The 14,149-nt window shown below is 39.3% G+C and overlaps 1 protein-coding gene across 1 annotated transcript in view; it reads left to right on the forward strand.

Annotated features, from left to right (window-relative positions):
- The first annotated feature begins 2,495 nt into the window (after positions 1 to 2,495).
- Positions 2,496 to 14,149, forward strand: part of LOC139764675 (uncharacterized) — a 193,661-nt gene continuing 182,007 nt past the window's right edge. The window contains exon 1 of the mRNA XM_071691554.1: positions 2,496 to 2,542. The gene's annotated coding sequence lies outside the window, so the exon portion shown is untranslated. The remainder of the gene's footprint in view (positions 2,543 to 14,149) is intronic.

Below are 14,149 nucleotides of genomic sequence, written 5' to 3' on the forward strand. Positions count from 1 at the left end.
GAGGGCAACAAAGGGTATGTTTGAAGGTATAGTAGTTACAAGAATATTATATGGTTGCGAGGCATGGGCTATAGATAAGGCTGTGTGGAGGAGGGTGGATGTGTTGGAAATGAAATGTTTGAGGACATTACGTTTTTTGAGATGGTTTGATCGAGTATGTGATGAAACGGTAAGAGAGAGATGTGGCAATATAAAGGAAAAAGTGGTTGAGAGAGGAGAAGAGGGTATGGTGAAATAGTTAAGACATATGGACAGAATGAGTGAGGAAAGATTGACACAGAGGATATATTTGGCAGAGGTGGAGGGAACAAGGAGAAGCGGGAGACCAAACTGGAGGTGGAAGGATGGAGTGTAACAGATTCTGAGCGATCGGGGTCTGAATATACAGGAGGGTGAGAGGCGTGCAAGGAATAGAATGAATTGGATCGATGTGGTATATAGGGGTCAACGTGCTGAACCAGGACATGTGAAGCGGCAGGGATAAACCACGGAAAGGTTTGTGGGGCCTACACGTGGATATGAAACCGTAGTTTCGTTGCATTGCACATGACAGCTGGATGTGAGCTAACGTGGCTTGCTTCGTCTGTCCGTGGCGCTACCTCGATAACGCGGGATATGGCAATGGAGTATAAAAAAAAATGACCCTAGATGCAGAAATCGATCCACAGTCAACCCAGCTGTTCATCCTCCGCTGGAGAATAGAGTTCTACACCCAGAGGGCGCCATCTCTTGAATCTTCTTTACATGCAATAGACTTATTTATATGTGCTGTATACAAGCTTTGCGTCCCCCACCAATCTTAAACTATGAGCATATCTTTTTACGCATTTTTTTTTTCACCATATGCCTTGCTTAATTCTTTGTTGAGTCCCCTGCTTGTATTGTCCTTGCATCTCGCAAAGAATTGCTCACTGTTCATCAGTGTGGTTGAACAACTTAGAACCCGTGAGAACAAGTTTCTTATCATTCATATCTTTTTACTCTTCTCTCGTTCACTCACCTTTCTTGATTCTGGCACCATCTGTGTTTACCCACCCTTGAACTTTCTCTATTAACTTAAGGTAATCCAACGTAACTTAACGTGAAACCTAACCTACTCTAAACTTAAGGTAATCCAACGTAACGTGAAACCTAACTTACTCTAAACATGACGTAATCAAACGTAACTTAACGTAAAACTAACCTACTCTAAACTTAACGTAAATCAACGTAACTTAACGTGAAATCTAACCTACTCTAAACTTAATCAAACGTAACAACGTAAAAACTAACCTACTCTAAACTTAACGTAATCCAATGTAACAACGTAAAAACTAACCTACTCTAAACTTAACGTAATTCAACGTTACTTAACGTGAAATCTAACCTATTCTAAACTTAACATAATCCAACGTAACAACGTAAAAACTAACCTAAACTTAACGTAATCCAATGTAACAACGTAAAAACTAACCTATTATAGCCTAGTTTTAATAACTTTTACAATTGTATTTGACCTTAACTCTGCCTGAATGAATTTATTCTCAGAAATAGATAATAGTTTTGAAAAACGTGATAATGTATTTCAATGTCAAATAGGATGGAATATATGACGAACACAGAAGACTTTACCTAACCTTCCCATGTTCAAGTTACTCGTTTATTGAATACTATTCGTTTGAAATACATTTATATTACAATGCTATTCTATTCATATCTGCTTGATATAATAAATTCAAAGATATGTGGTATTTTTGCTGAAAATGACGTACGTATTACAGTGGAAAATGGGACACAACGAAATCAATCAACTTTCGCTTTCCTTCGTTGTTTATGTCACCGTAATCACTTTTCGAATGACTTTCACTTAAAATTTACGGTTGTATTACAATAATTTTCTACCTTAATTGACTTGAGTAAACACTTTAATGGAAATGTACGATATTTCTTTGCTGAAACCACCCGCGTTTCAGTGTAAAGTGCTGTAACAATGAATGGTTCATAATTTGCTTTCGGTGCTCGGTGATTCGGGCTCTGCGAATGTTACTTTATAATATATATTTTTTTTTCTAGGGAGGATTATCTGAAATGAATTTTATGTGCCATAAGATATGGTGCTTTATTAACCTAATCTGATGTTCCATTACCCCTCAAAAACTTAGGTCGACCTATACACGAGGCATATAAATTCATGATTTTTTTGGCCAAAACTCATTGGTCGACCTACACATGAGGTAGACCTATAGAAGAATATATACGGTACATCTATTCACTCAGATCGGATAGCTGGGTGGAAACAGAGCTTAGCTGGTACTGTCATATTTCTGAAAAATATAAAGCAAGAAAATGAGCGTAATGACACAATTTCAACGTGCTTGGGAAAGGCCGTTGCAAAGGCAAAGCCTCAACGACCGGGGGTTCAGCTGTATCAATTTGACGGTACGTGGCAGCGAATAGGTTGGTGATGGCGGTTGGCGCAGTCGAGCGCAGCTCAGTGTATACTGAGTGGAGGTAGAGGACGGACGTACTTCACACACATAAGCCGTCTTCATGAACACTAGTGGTGAGTGTACTCCAAGTTAAAACCCATTCTCGTTTATCTTTATTACATCCTCGTTGCCGTAGGTAAAAAAAGAACAAGAGACTGGACTTAATCTTTATCCATGTACGAGTGTTGTTATACGACTGTAACATAATTGTTAAGACAGGTTGCTGGTAAGAGGATCGTAAATTTAAGTACAACAGCTTCGGGGTGAAGGTAACGCTCGCATCAGACCAAAATTAAAAGCCATTTTCGTTAAGTGTGATGTCTGCTGGACCTGTATATCTACAATTACACTAATTTTCTGAGCTTTTAAGAATTGTGTTTTTCCATGAGTGGATCGGATGTTCAAAGTGGGTTTATTATGTGAACAACTCGCAGGCAATGATATCCGAGTCAAATTACATATAAATATATATATATATATATATATATATATATATATATATATATATATATATATACATATATATATATATGAAAAGTTTTTATCGAGGATGTAAGGCATGTGTACGTGTAGGAAGAGAGGAAAGTGATTGGTTCTCAGTGAATGTAGGTTTGTAGCAGGGGTGTGTGATGTCTCCATGGTTGTTTAATTTGTTTATGGATGGGGTTGTTAGGGAGGTAAATGCAAGAGTTTTGGAAAGAGGGGCAAGTATGAAGTCTGTTGGGGATGAGAGAGCTTGGGAAGTGAGTCAGTTGTTGTTCGCTGATGATACAGCGCTGGTGGCTGATTCATGTGAGAAACTGCAGAAGCTGGTGACTGAGTTTGGTAAAGTGTGTGGAAGAAGAAAGTTAAGAGTAAATGTGAATAAGAGCAAGGTTATTAGGTACAGTAGGGTTGAGGGTCAAGTCAATTGGGAGGTGAGTTTGAATGGAGAAAAACTGGAGGAAGTGAAGTGTTTTAGATATCTGGGAGTGGATCTGGCAGCGGATGGAACCATGGAAGCGGAAGTGGATCATAGGGTGGGGGAGGGGGCGAAAATTCTGGGGGCCTTGAAGAATGTGTGGAAGTCGAGAACATTATCTCGGAAAGCAAAAATGGGTATGTTTGAAGGAATAGTGGTTCCAACAATGTTGTATGGTTGCGAGGCGTGGGCTATGGATAGAGTTGTGCGCAGGAGGATGGATGTGCTGTAAATGATATGTTTGAGGACAATGTGTGGTGTGAGGTGGTTTGATCGAGTGAGTAACGTAAGGGTAAGAGAGATGTGTGGAAATAAAAAGAGCGTGGTTGAGAGAGCAGAAGAGGGTGTTTTGAAGTGGTTTGGGCACATGGAGAGAATGAGTGAGGAAAGATTGACCAAGAGGATATATGTGTCGGAGGTGGAGGGAACGAGGAGAAGAGGGAGACCAAATTGGAGGTGGAAAGATGGAGTGAAAAAGATTTTGTGTGATCGGGGCCTGAACATGCAGGAAGGTGAAAGGAGGGCAAGGAATAGAGTGAATTGGAGCGATGTGGTATACCGGGGTTGACGTGCTGTCAGTGGATTGAATCAAGGCATGTGAAGCGTCTGGGGTAAACCATGGAAAGCTGTGTAGGTATGTATATTTGCGTGTGTGGACGTATGTATATACATGTGTATGGGGGGGGTGGGCCATTTCTTTCGTCTGTTTCCTTGCGCTACCTCGCAAACGCGGGAGACAGCGACAAAGTATAAAAAAAAAAAATATATATATATATATATATATATATATATATATATATATATATATATATATATATATATATATATATATATGTCCTCCAAGTTGATGTGCAGAGAATGTAATTCATATCAGTTATGCGGAGGACAAAAGTTGAAACTGAACTTCTCTGCGCTACGTTGGACGGGTTATTACCAACGTCCGAGAATTTCACACATCAGCTCATTAAGAGGGTGATGTATTGTTATGAGGACTTGCCGTCTTCTGTCAGATGAGAAATGTCTTTATTAGAGTGGTAACAAAAATAAAGGTGTTTTGTAAGCTGATGGTTTAAGTAAGTCTTGAGCACGACGGTACGATTCTTGAGCACGACGGAGTAAGATTCTTGAGCACGACGGTACGATTCTTGAGCACGACGGAGTACGATTCTTGAGCACGACGGTACGATTCTTGAGCACGACGGTACGATCCTTGAGCACGACGGAGTATGATCCTTGAGCACGACGGAGTATGATCCTTGAGCACGACGGAGTATGATCCATGAGCATGTCGATACGATCCTTGAGCACGACGCTACGACCCTTGAGCACGACGGAGTACGATCCTTGAGCACGACGGTACGACCCTTGAGCACGACGGTACGATCCTTGAGCACGACGGTACGATTCTTAAGCACGACGGTACGATCCTTGAGCACGACGGAGTACGATCCTTGAGCACGAACGGTACGATTCTTGAGCACGACGGTACGATCCTTGAGCACGACGGAGTATGATCCATGAGCACGTCGATACGATCCTTGAGCACGACGCTACGACCCTTGAACACGACGGAGTACGATCCTTGAGTACGACGGTACGACCCTTTAGCACGTCGGTACGATCCTTGAGCACGACGGAGTATGATCCATGAGCACGTCGGTACGATCCTTGAGCACGACGGTATGACCCTTGAGCACGACGGAGTACGATCCTTGAGCACGACGGTATGACCCTTGAGCACGACGGAGTACGATCCTTGAGCACGACGGTACGACCCTTGAGCACGACGGTACGACCCTTGAGCACGACGGAGTACGATCCTTGAGTACGACTGTACGACCCTTGAGCACGTCGGTACGATCCTTAAGCACGACGGTACGAGCCTTGAATATCTTTTTTTTTTCGGTCTGGCATTTTCTATACCCCTCTGCTGATTATGCCACACGCAACGTCTTTGAATCTGTCTTAATTGCTAATACTAAGAACTTTAAAATGTCCCTAGGAAATTTTAATGCCCATCCTAGCACCAATCAAATCATTATGAGAGAACTGACAAAACACACACAAAAAATAAAGTCGTTCAAGACACACCTAGCTACCCAGATCAACCCCCGCTACATGACCCCACCTTAATCACTCTCCCTTTCAACGGTTACAACCAGACAAAGCGGACAGTGGTTGGCTTGTACTGACTGGCGCTAGACGGCGGTACTCCGTTGTGATGTTGGGTATCTAAATAACTTTGTTAAGTACTGGCACTTGATGGTGAGGTGCATTGTCTCCACGAAACATGTTGCCACATATCATCAGTTATATAGAATTGTATGAGCTCGTACTGAAGTGCGATTATATGTATATAGTCCCTGGGGATAGGGGAGAAAGAATACTTCCCACGCATTCCTCACGTGTCGTAGAAGGCAACGAAAGGGGACGAGACCTGGGGGCTACAAACCCTCCCCTCCTTGTATTTTAACTTTCTAAAAGGGGAAACAGAAGAAGGAGTCACGCTGGGAGTGCTCATCCTCCTCGAAGGCTCAGACTTGCGTGTCTAGATGTGTATGGATGTAACCAAGACGAGAAAAAAGGAGAGATAGGTAGTATGTTTGAGGAAAGGAACCTGGATGTTTTGGCTCTGAGTGAAACGAAGCTCAAGGGTAAAGGGGAAGAGTGGTTTGGGAATGTTTTGGAAGTAAAGTCAGGGGTTAGTGAGAGGACAAGAGCAAGGAAGGAGTGGCACTACTCCTGAAACAGGAGTGGTGTGAGTATGTGACAGATTGTAAGAAAGTAAACTCTAGATTGATATGGGCAAAACTGAAAGTGGATAGAGAAAGGTGGGGGATTATTGGTGCCTAGGCAAAGGGGCATGAGAAGAAAAATCATGAGAGGCAAGTGTTTTGGGAGCAGCTGAATGAGTGTTAGTGGTTTTGATGCACGAGACCGGGTTATAGTGGTGGGTGATTTGAATGCAAAGGTGAGTAATGTGGCAGTTGAGGGAAGAATTGGTATACATGGGGTGTTCAGTGTTGTAAATGGAAATGGAGAAGAGCTTGTAGATTTGTGTGCTGAAAAAGGACTGGTGATTGTGAATACCTGGTTTAAAAAGAGAGATATACATAAGTAGACTTATGTAAGTAGGAGAGATGGCCACAGAACGTTATTGGATTACGTGTTAATTGATAGGCGCGTGAAAGAGAGACTTTTAGATATTAATGTGCTGAGGGGTGCAACTGGTGGGATGTCTGATCATTATCTTGTGGAGGCGAAGGTGAAGATTTGTAGAGGTTTTCAGAAAAGAAGAGAGAATGTTGGGGTGAAGAGAATGGTGAGAGTAAGTGAGCTTGGGAAGGAAGACTTGTGTGAGGAAGTACCAGGAGACTGAGTGCAGAATGGAAAAAGGTGAGAGTAAAGGACGTTGGGGGAGTGGGGGATAAATGGAATGTATTTAGGGAAGCAGTGATGGCTTACGCAAAAGATGCTTGTGGCATGAGAAGCGTGGGAGGCGGGCAGATTAGAAAGGGTAGTGAGTGGTGAGATGAGGAAGTAAGATTATTAGTGAAGGAGAAGAGAGGAATTTGGACGATTTTTGCAGGGAAATAATGGAAATGAATCTGATACCTTACCTTACCTAACATCATGAACAATGTAGATTTAGTCAACAAACTAAACAATATCAATGTTAATTTTGATTTCAAACTAGTTAGCTTTGATGTTTCCTCACTTTTCACTAAAGTTCCAGTTGATGACCTTTTAGAATATTTATTTGATGTCTTAGATGATATTCGTTTACCTGTTTCAAAGTATGTTTTCAGTGAACTGATAAAATTGTGTATGAAAGACTGTGTATTTCAATTCAATGGAGATTATCATGCTCAAAAATTTGGTATGGCAATGGATAACCCTCTCTCACCTGTACTAAGTAATCTTTATATGGAATTCTTTGAAACAAAATTCCTAAAGGATATCTTACCTTCTAATGCAATTTGGTTTAGGTATGTAGATGAAGTTCTTTGTGTTTGGCTAACAAATGAATATTTACAAATATTTCTACCCTTACTTAACAATTTAGTACCTTTCATCAAATTTATTGTAGAAAATGAAAATAATGGTATGTTACTAGCTTCAGATTGCATGATCCACAGGCAAGGAAACAAGTTTAAGTTTAGCATATACAGAAAACCTACCAATGTATGCTCATATATCCATTATTACTCATCTCAACATGACAGAGTTAAATTATCATCATTTCAATCTATGCTTCTTAGGGCATTACGTATTTGCAGTCCAGAGTTTATTGATGATGAGTTTGAGAAGAGATATTCTATTGGATCTAAGTTAAAGTACCCTAGATCTTTCATTGACAAATCCCTTAAGTTAGCAAAGAAATGATTTTATAGAGTTGAGCCCAAACCTCCCATTGACACCAAGAATCTTTTAGTTCTCCCTTTTAATAATAACTTTACTTCCCATTTTGCTTAAATCCTTTAATGTAAATGTTGCCTTCAGCAACAATAATACTATAAAGAATATCTTAATCAGGAATTTACCAGAAAATTCTCCTGGATGCATCTATAAAGTGCCATGTGGAAATTGTGATAGGTTTTATGTTGGGCAGACTGGTAAGGATCTTTCTGTTAGACTTAAGCAACATAAATGTAGTATAAGAACGGGACAAGAATCAAATGCCTTATTTAATCACGTTAAAAACTATGATCATTGCATTGACTAGAGTAATGTCATCTCAGTTATTAACTCTAACTCTATTACCACGAGAAATATCATTGAATCTTCTATCATTAAATACACAAAGAATTATAATCTTAATATTAATGATGGTCTATACATATTAAATAACTTTACTGTTGATAAAATTTGTGAAATGATAAGTTTATGAACGCTCGTTGTCTATCGTGGGCAATCGCATGTTTATCAAATGGCGTTCTAGCTTTATCTCTTCGATTTATATCAACTGACTGTCATATTTCTCTCTTGTGTCTCCCCTGATGATGTGATTATTACACGAAAGTGCACTTGGGAACTTATCGTGTTTCATTTTCCCCGTGAAGTCATGGGAATATACATATATATATACGCTACCTCGCTATCGCGGGAAATGGCGAATAGTATGAAAAAAAAAAAAAAAATATATATATATATATATATATATATATATATATATATATATATATTCATATATATATATATATATATATATATATATATATATATATATATATATATTCATATATATATATATATATATATATATATATATATATATATATATATATATATATATATATTCATATATATATATATATATATATATATATATATATATATATATATATATATATATATATATATATATATCCCTGGGGATAGGGGAGGAAGAATACTTCCCACGTATTCCCTGCGTGTCGTAGAAGGCGACTAAAAGGGAAGGGAGCGGGGGGCTGGAAATCCTCCCCTCTCGGTTTTTTTTTTTTTTTTTTTTTTTTTTTTCCAAAAGAAGGAACAGAGAAGGGGGCCAGGTGAGGGTATTCCCTCAAAGGCCCAGTCCTCTGTTCTTAACGCTACCTCGCTATCGCGGGAAATGGCGAATAGTATGAAAAAAAAAAATATATATATATATATATATATATATATATATATATATATATATGTATACATATATATATATATATATATATATATATATATATATATATATATATATATATATATATATATATATATATATTCTTTTCTTTCATACTATTCGCCATTTCCCGCGTCAGCGAGGTAGCGTTAAGAACAGAGAACTGGGCCTCTAAGGAAACATCCTCACTCGGCCCCCTTCTCTGTTCCTTCCTTTGGAAATGATAATGATATGCGTATTACTAACACAGGTAATTCTACCTCAGTTGTGATTATGATCAAAATGGATTAGTTATCAAAAATGAATGATCTTTTCAGCGATAACACGTACTGAAATTCAGTATATATCCCCTGGAAGCAGTCAATTCTCATCTTAATAAAGAACTGAAGTTGTTGTTGAAAGGTAATGGTTCTCTAATGAAATGTTTGTCATCTTTGTCCCCTTCATTGCCATATATGTATGGACTCATGAAAACGAATAAACTAAATATTCCAGCAAGAACTATAGTGAGTTCAGTTGATGACCTCTTAGAACATTTAATTAAAATCGTAGACAATACTGAAATACCTATTTGAAAGTCTGTTTTTCTTGAATTGATGAAATTGTGTATAAAAGACGTGTGTATTTCAATCTAATGGAGAATATTATGCTCAGAAATATCATATGGTAATGGGTAACCCTCTTTCACCTATACTAAGTCATCTTTACATGGAATTCTTTAAAACAATGTTACTAAAAGTTATTTTAACCTCTGATGCAATTTGATTTACGTATGTAGATGATGTTCCTTGTGTTTGGCCAACAAATGAAAATTTACAAACATTCCTCCCTTAACAATTCAATACCTTCCATCAACTTAAATGTAGAAATTGAAAATGATGTTATGTGATCATTTTTAGATTGCATGATCCTTGGGGATGGAAACATGTTTAAATTTAGCATATACAAAAAACCTACCAATGCATGCTCATATTTCTATTATTACCCAGCTCAACATGACAGAGTTAAATTATCATTATTCCAATCTATTTCACTTGGGGCATTATGTATTTGCAGTCCAGAATTCATTGATGATGAGTTTAAGAAGATATATTCTATTGGATCCAAGTTAAAGTACCCTAGATCTTTCTTTGATATATCCCTTAAGTTAGCAAAGAAATCATTTTGTGGAGTTAAACCCAAACCTCTCATTGACACCAAGAACCTTTTAATTCTCCCCTTTAGTAAAGATTTTACTTCTCATGATGCTTAAATCTTTTAATGTAAATGCTGTCTTCAGTAACCATAATACTATAAAGAATATCTTAATCAGGAACTCACCAGAATGTAAAAATTTACAATTTTATGTTGGGCAGAGTGGTAAGAATCTTTTTGTTAGACTTAAGGAACACAAATGTAGTATAAGAACGGGACAAGAATCAAATGCCTTGTTTGATCACGTTAAAAACTATGATCATTGTATTGACTGGAGTAATGCTATCTTAGTTATTAACTCCAGTACCACAAGAAATATCATTATCAAGTATTATCAGATACACAAAGAGCTGTGATATTAATATTAGTCAATTTCTATGCATATTGTATCGCTTTATTGTTGACTAAATTTGTAAACAATTCCCCTTCTTGTCCACATGAAAAATTCTAAACGTATATTGCCAGATTTGAACGCACCCTCCCTCCATTTGGCTAGTCACTTCTTTACCAAATGGCGTCCTAGCTACGTCTCTTCGTTGTGTATCAACTGACTGTTATGTTTCTTTCTTGTATCTCCCCTGATGATGTGATCATTAAATGAAAGTGCACCTGGGAACTTATCGTGTTTCATTTCTCTGTGGATAAGAAAGGGAATTAGTTGATCACGCACTCAACTGTTGTTATATTTGCAGTGCATCCGATTATAATCTCAAACCTAAAACGTACGCCTAAATCCTATAGTAAACAATCGGAAACCTTAACCTAACTTCTTTCATGTTTTCTAGGATAACCTAAATGGACCTAACGTAGACTTAAAAAAAAACACAGCCTCGTCTAACCTAACCTAACTGGATTTGGCGGTTGGTGACGAGAGAGAGAGAGAGAGAGAGAGAGAGAGAGAGAGAGAGAGAGAGAGAGAGAGAGAGAGAGAGAGAGAGAGAGAGGTGGACGGTATTGAGGAAGGGGGAGGAAGTCTCTGGCGGCTTGTGTGTGTGTGTGTGTGATGTGGGAGGAGCCTAGCTTGGCAGCTCACTGCACTAGCAAAACGAAACATTCATTGCCATGTTCAGCTTAATGTATCATATTAGTTCCTGCCACACTGATGGACGGCTTATGTGTGTGTGTGTGTGATTTCTTTGACAATGGTCGGTGTAACGGCTATTTATCCACAATTTCTTGATAACTTCTTTATCGTCGTATAAATTCGTATAGCTCAACAACCTATTCATCTACGTCTTAGTGTTATTTAGCAAGTATATGTGAAGTTCCTGTCCGCCAGCTGAAAATGAATTTGACACAAAAATCTTTGAGGAATGTGACTTGGTTCCATCAGGTAAGCTTAATTTTTTTTTCTTTAAACAATACTTTGTCGCCGTTTCCCGCGTTAGAGGGGTAGCGCAAGGAAACAGACGAAAGAATGGCCCAACCCGCCCATATACACATGTATATACATACACGTCCACACACGCACATATACATACCTATACACTTCAACGTATACATACAAATGCATACACAGACATATACGTATGTACACATGTACATATTCATACTTGCTGCCTTCATCCATTCTCGTCGCCACCTCGTCACACATGAAATAGCACTCATGTATAATGCACCGAAACTACAGCTCCCTTTCCACACCCGGGCCCCACAAAACTTTCCATGGTTTACTCCAGACGCTTCACATGCCTTGGTTCAATCCATTGACAGCACGTCGACCCCGGTAAACCACATAGTTCCAATTCACTCTATACCTTGCACGCCTTTCACCCTCCTGTATGTTATGTTAGGCCCCGATCGCTCAAAATCTTTTTCACTCTGTCCTTCCACCTCCAATTTGGTCTCCCACTTCTCCTCGTTCCCTCCACCTCTGACACATATATCCTCTTGGTCAATATTCCCTCACTCATTCTCTCCATGTGACCAAATCGTTTCAATACACCCTCTTCTGCTCTCTCAACCACACTCTTTTTCTTACCACACATCTCTCTTACCTTTCCATTATTTACTCGATCAAACCACCTCACACCACATATTGTCCTCAAACATCTCATTTCCAACAAATCCACCCTCTTCCGCAAATCCTCTCTATAGCCCACGCCTCGCAACCATATGACATTGTTGGAACCACTATTCCTTCAAACATACCTATTTTTGCTATCTAAGATAACGTTCTCGCCTTCCACACTTTCTTCAACGCTCCCAGAACTTTTGCCCCCTCCCTCACCCTATGACTCATTTCCGCTTTCATAGTTCCATCCGCTGCCAGATCCACTCCCAGATATCTAAAACACTTCACTTCCTCCAGTTTTTCTCCATTCAAACTTACCTCCCAAATGACTTGTCCCTCAACCCTACTGTACCCAATAACCTTGCTCTTATTCACATTTACTCTCGGCTTTCTTCTTTCACACACTTTACCAAACTCATTCACCAGCTTCTGCAGTTTCTCACCCGAATCAGCCACCAGCGTTGTATCATTAGCGAACAAAAACTGACTCACTTCCCAAGCTCTCATCCACTAAAGAATGCATACATGCCCCTCTCTCCAAAACTCTTGCATTCACCTCCCTAACAACCCCATCCATACACAAATCAAACAACCATGGAGACATTACGCACCCTGCCGCAAATCGACATTCACTGGGAACCAATCACTTCCCTCTCTTCCTACTCGTACACATGCTGTACATCCTTGATAAAAACATTTCACTGCTTCTAGCAACTTACCTCCGACACCAAATACTCTTAATACCTTCCAGAGAGCACCTCTATCAACTCTATCATATGCCTTTTCCAGACCTATAGATGCTACATATTGTTTTTCTACGTATTTCTCACTTCTGAAACCACACTGCTCTTCCCCAATCTGATGCTCTGTACATGCCTTCACCCTCTCAATCAATATCCTCCCATATAATTTCCCAGGAATACTTAACAAACCTATACCTCTGTAATTTGAACACTCACCTTTATCCCCTTTGCCTTTGTACAATGGCACTATGCATACATTCCGCCAATCCTCAGGCACCTCACCATGAATCATACATACTTTAAATAACCTTACCAACCAGACAACAATACAGTCACCCCTTTTCATAGTGAATTCCACTGCAATACCATCCAAACCCGCTGCCTTGCCGGCTTTCATCTTTCGCAAAGCTTTCACTACCTCTTCTCTGTTTACCAAACCATTCCCCCTTACCCTCGCACTTCGCACACCACCTCGACCAAAACACCCTATATCTGCCACTCTATCATCAAACTCATTCAACAAACCTTCAAAATACTCACTCCATCGTCTCACATCACCACTACTTGTTTTAACCTCCCCATTTGCCCCCTTCACTGATTTTCCCGATTGTTCCCTTGTCTTATGCACTTTATTTACCTCCTTCCAAAACATCTTTTTATTCTCTCTAAGATTTAATGATACTCTCTCACCCTAACTCTCATTTGCCCTCTTTTTCACCTCTTGCACCTTTCTCTTGACCTCCTGCCTCTTTCTTTTATACATCTCCCAGCCATATGCACTATTTCTCTGCAAAAATCGTCCAAATGTCTCTCTTTTCTTTCACTAACAATCTTATTTCTTCATCCCACCACTCACTCCCCTTTCTAATCTACCCACCTCCCACCTTTCTCATGCCACAGGCATCTTTTGAGCAAGCCATCACTGCTTCCCTAAATACATTCCATTCCTCCTCCACTCTCCTTACGTCATTTGCTCTCATCTTTTTCAATTCTGCACTCAGTCTCTCCTGGTACTTCCTCACACAAGTCTCCTTTCCAAGCTCACTCAATCTCACCACTCTCTTCACCCCAACATTCTCTCTTCTTTTCTGCAAACTTTTACAAATCTTCACCTTCGCCTCCAAAAAATAA

This window comes from Panulirus ornatus, chromosome 50, assembly GCF_036320965.1.
Source record: "Panulirus ornatus isolate Po-2019 chromosome 50, ASM3632096v1, whole genome shotgun sequence".
In the NCBI taxonomy this organism is placed as follows: domain Eukaryota; kingdom Metazoa; phylum Arthropoda; class Malacostraca; order Decapoda; family Palinuridae; genus Panulirus; species Panulirus ornatus.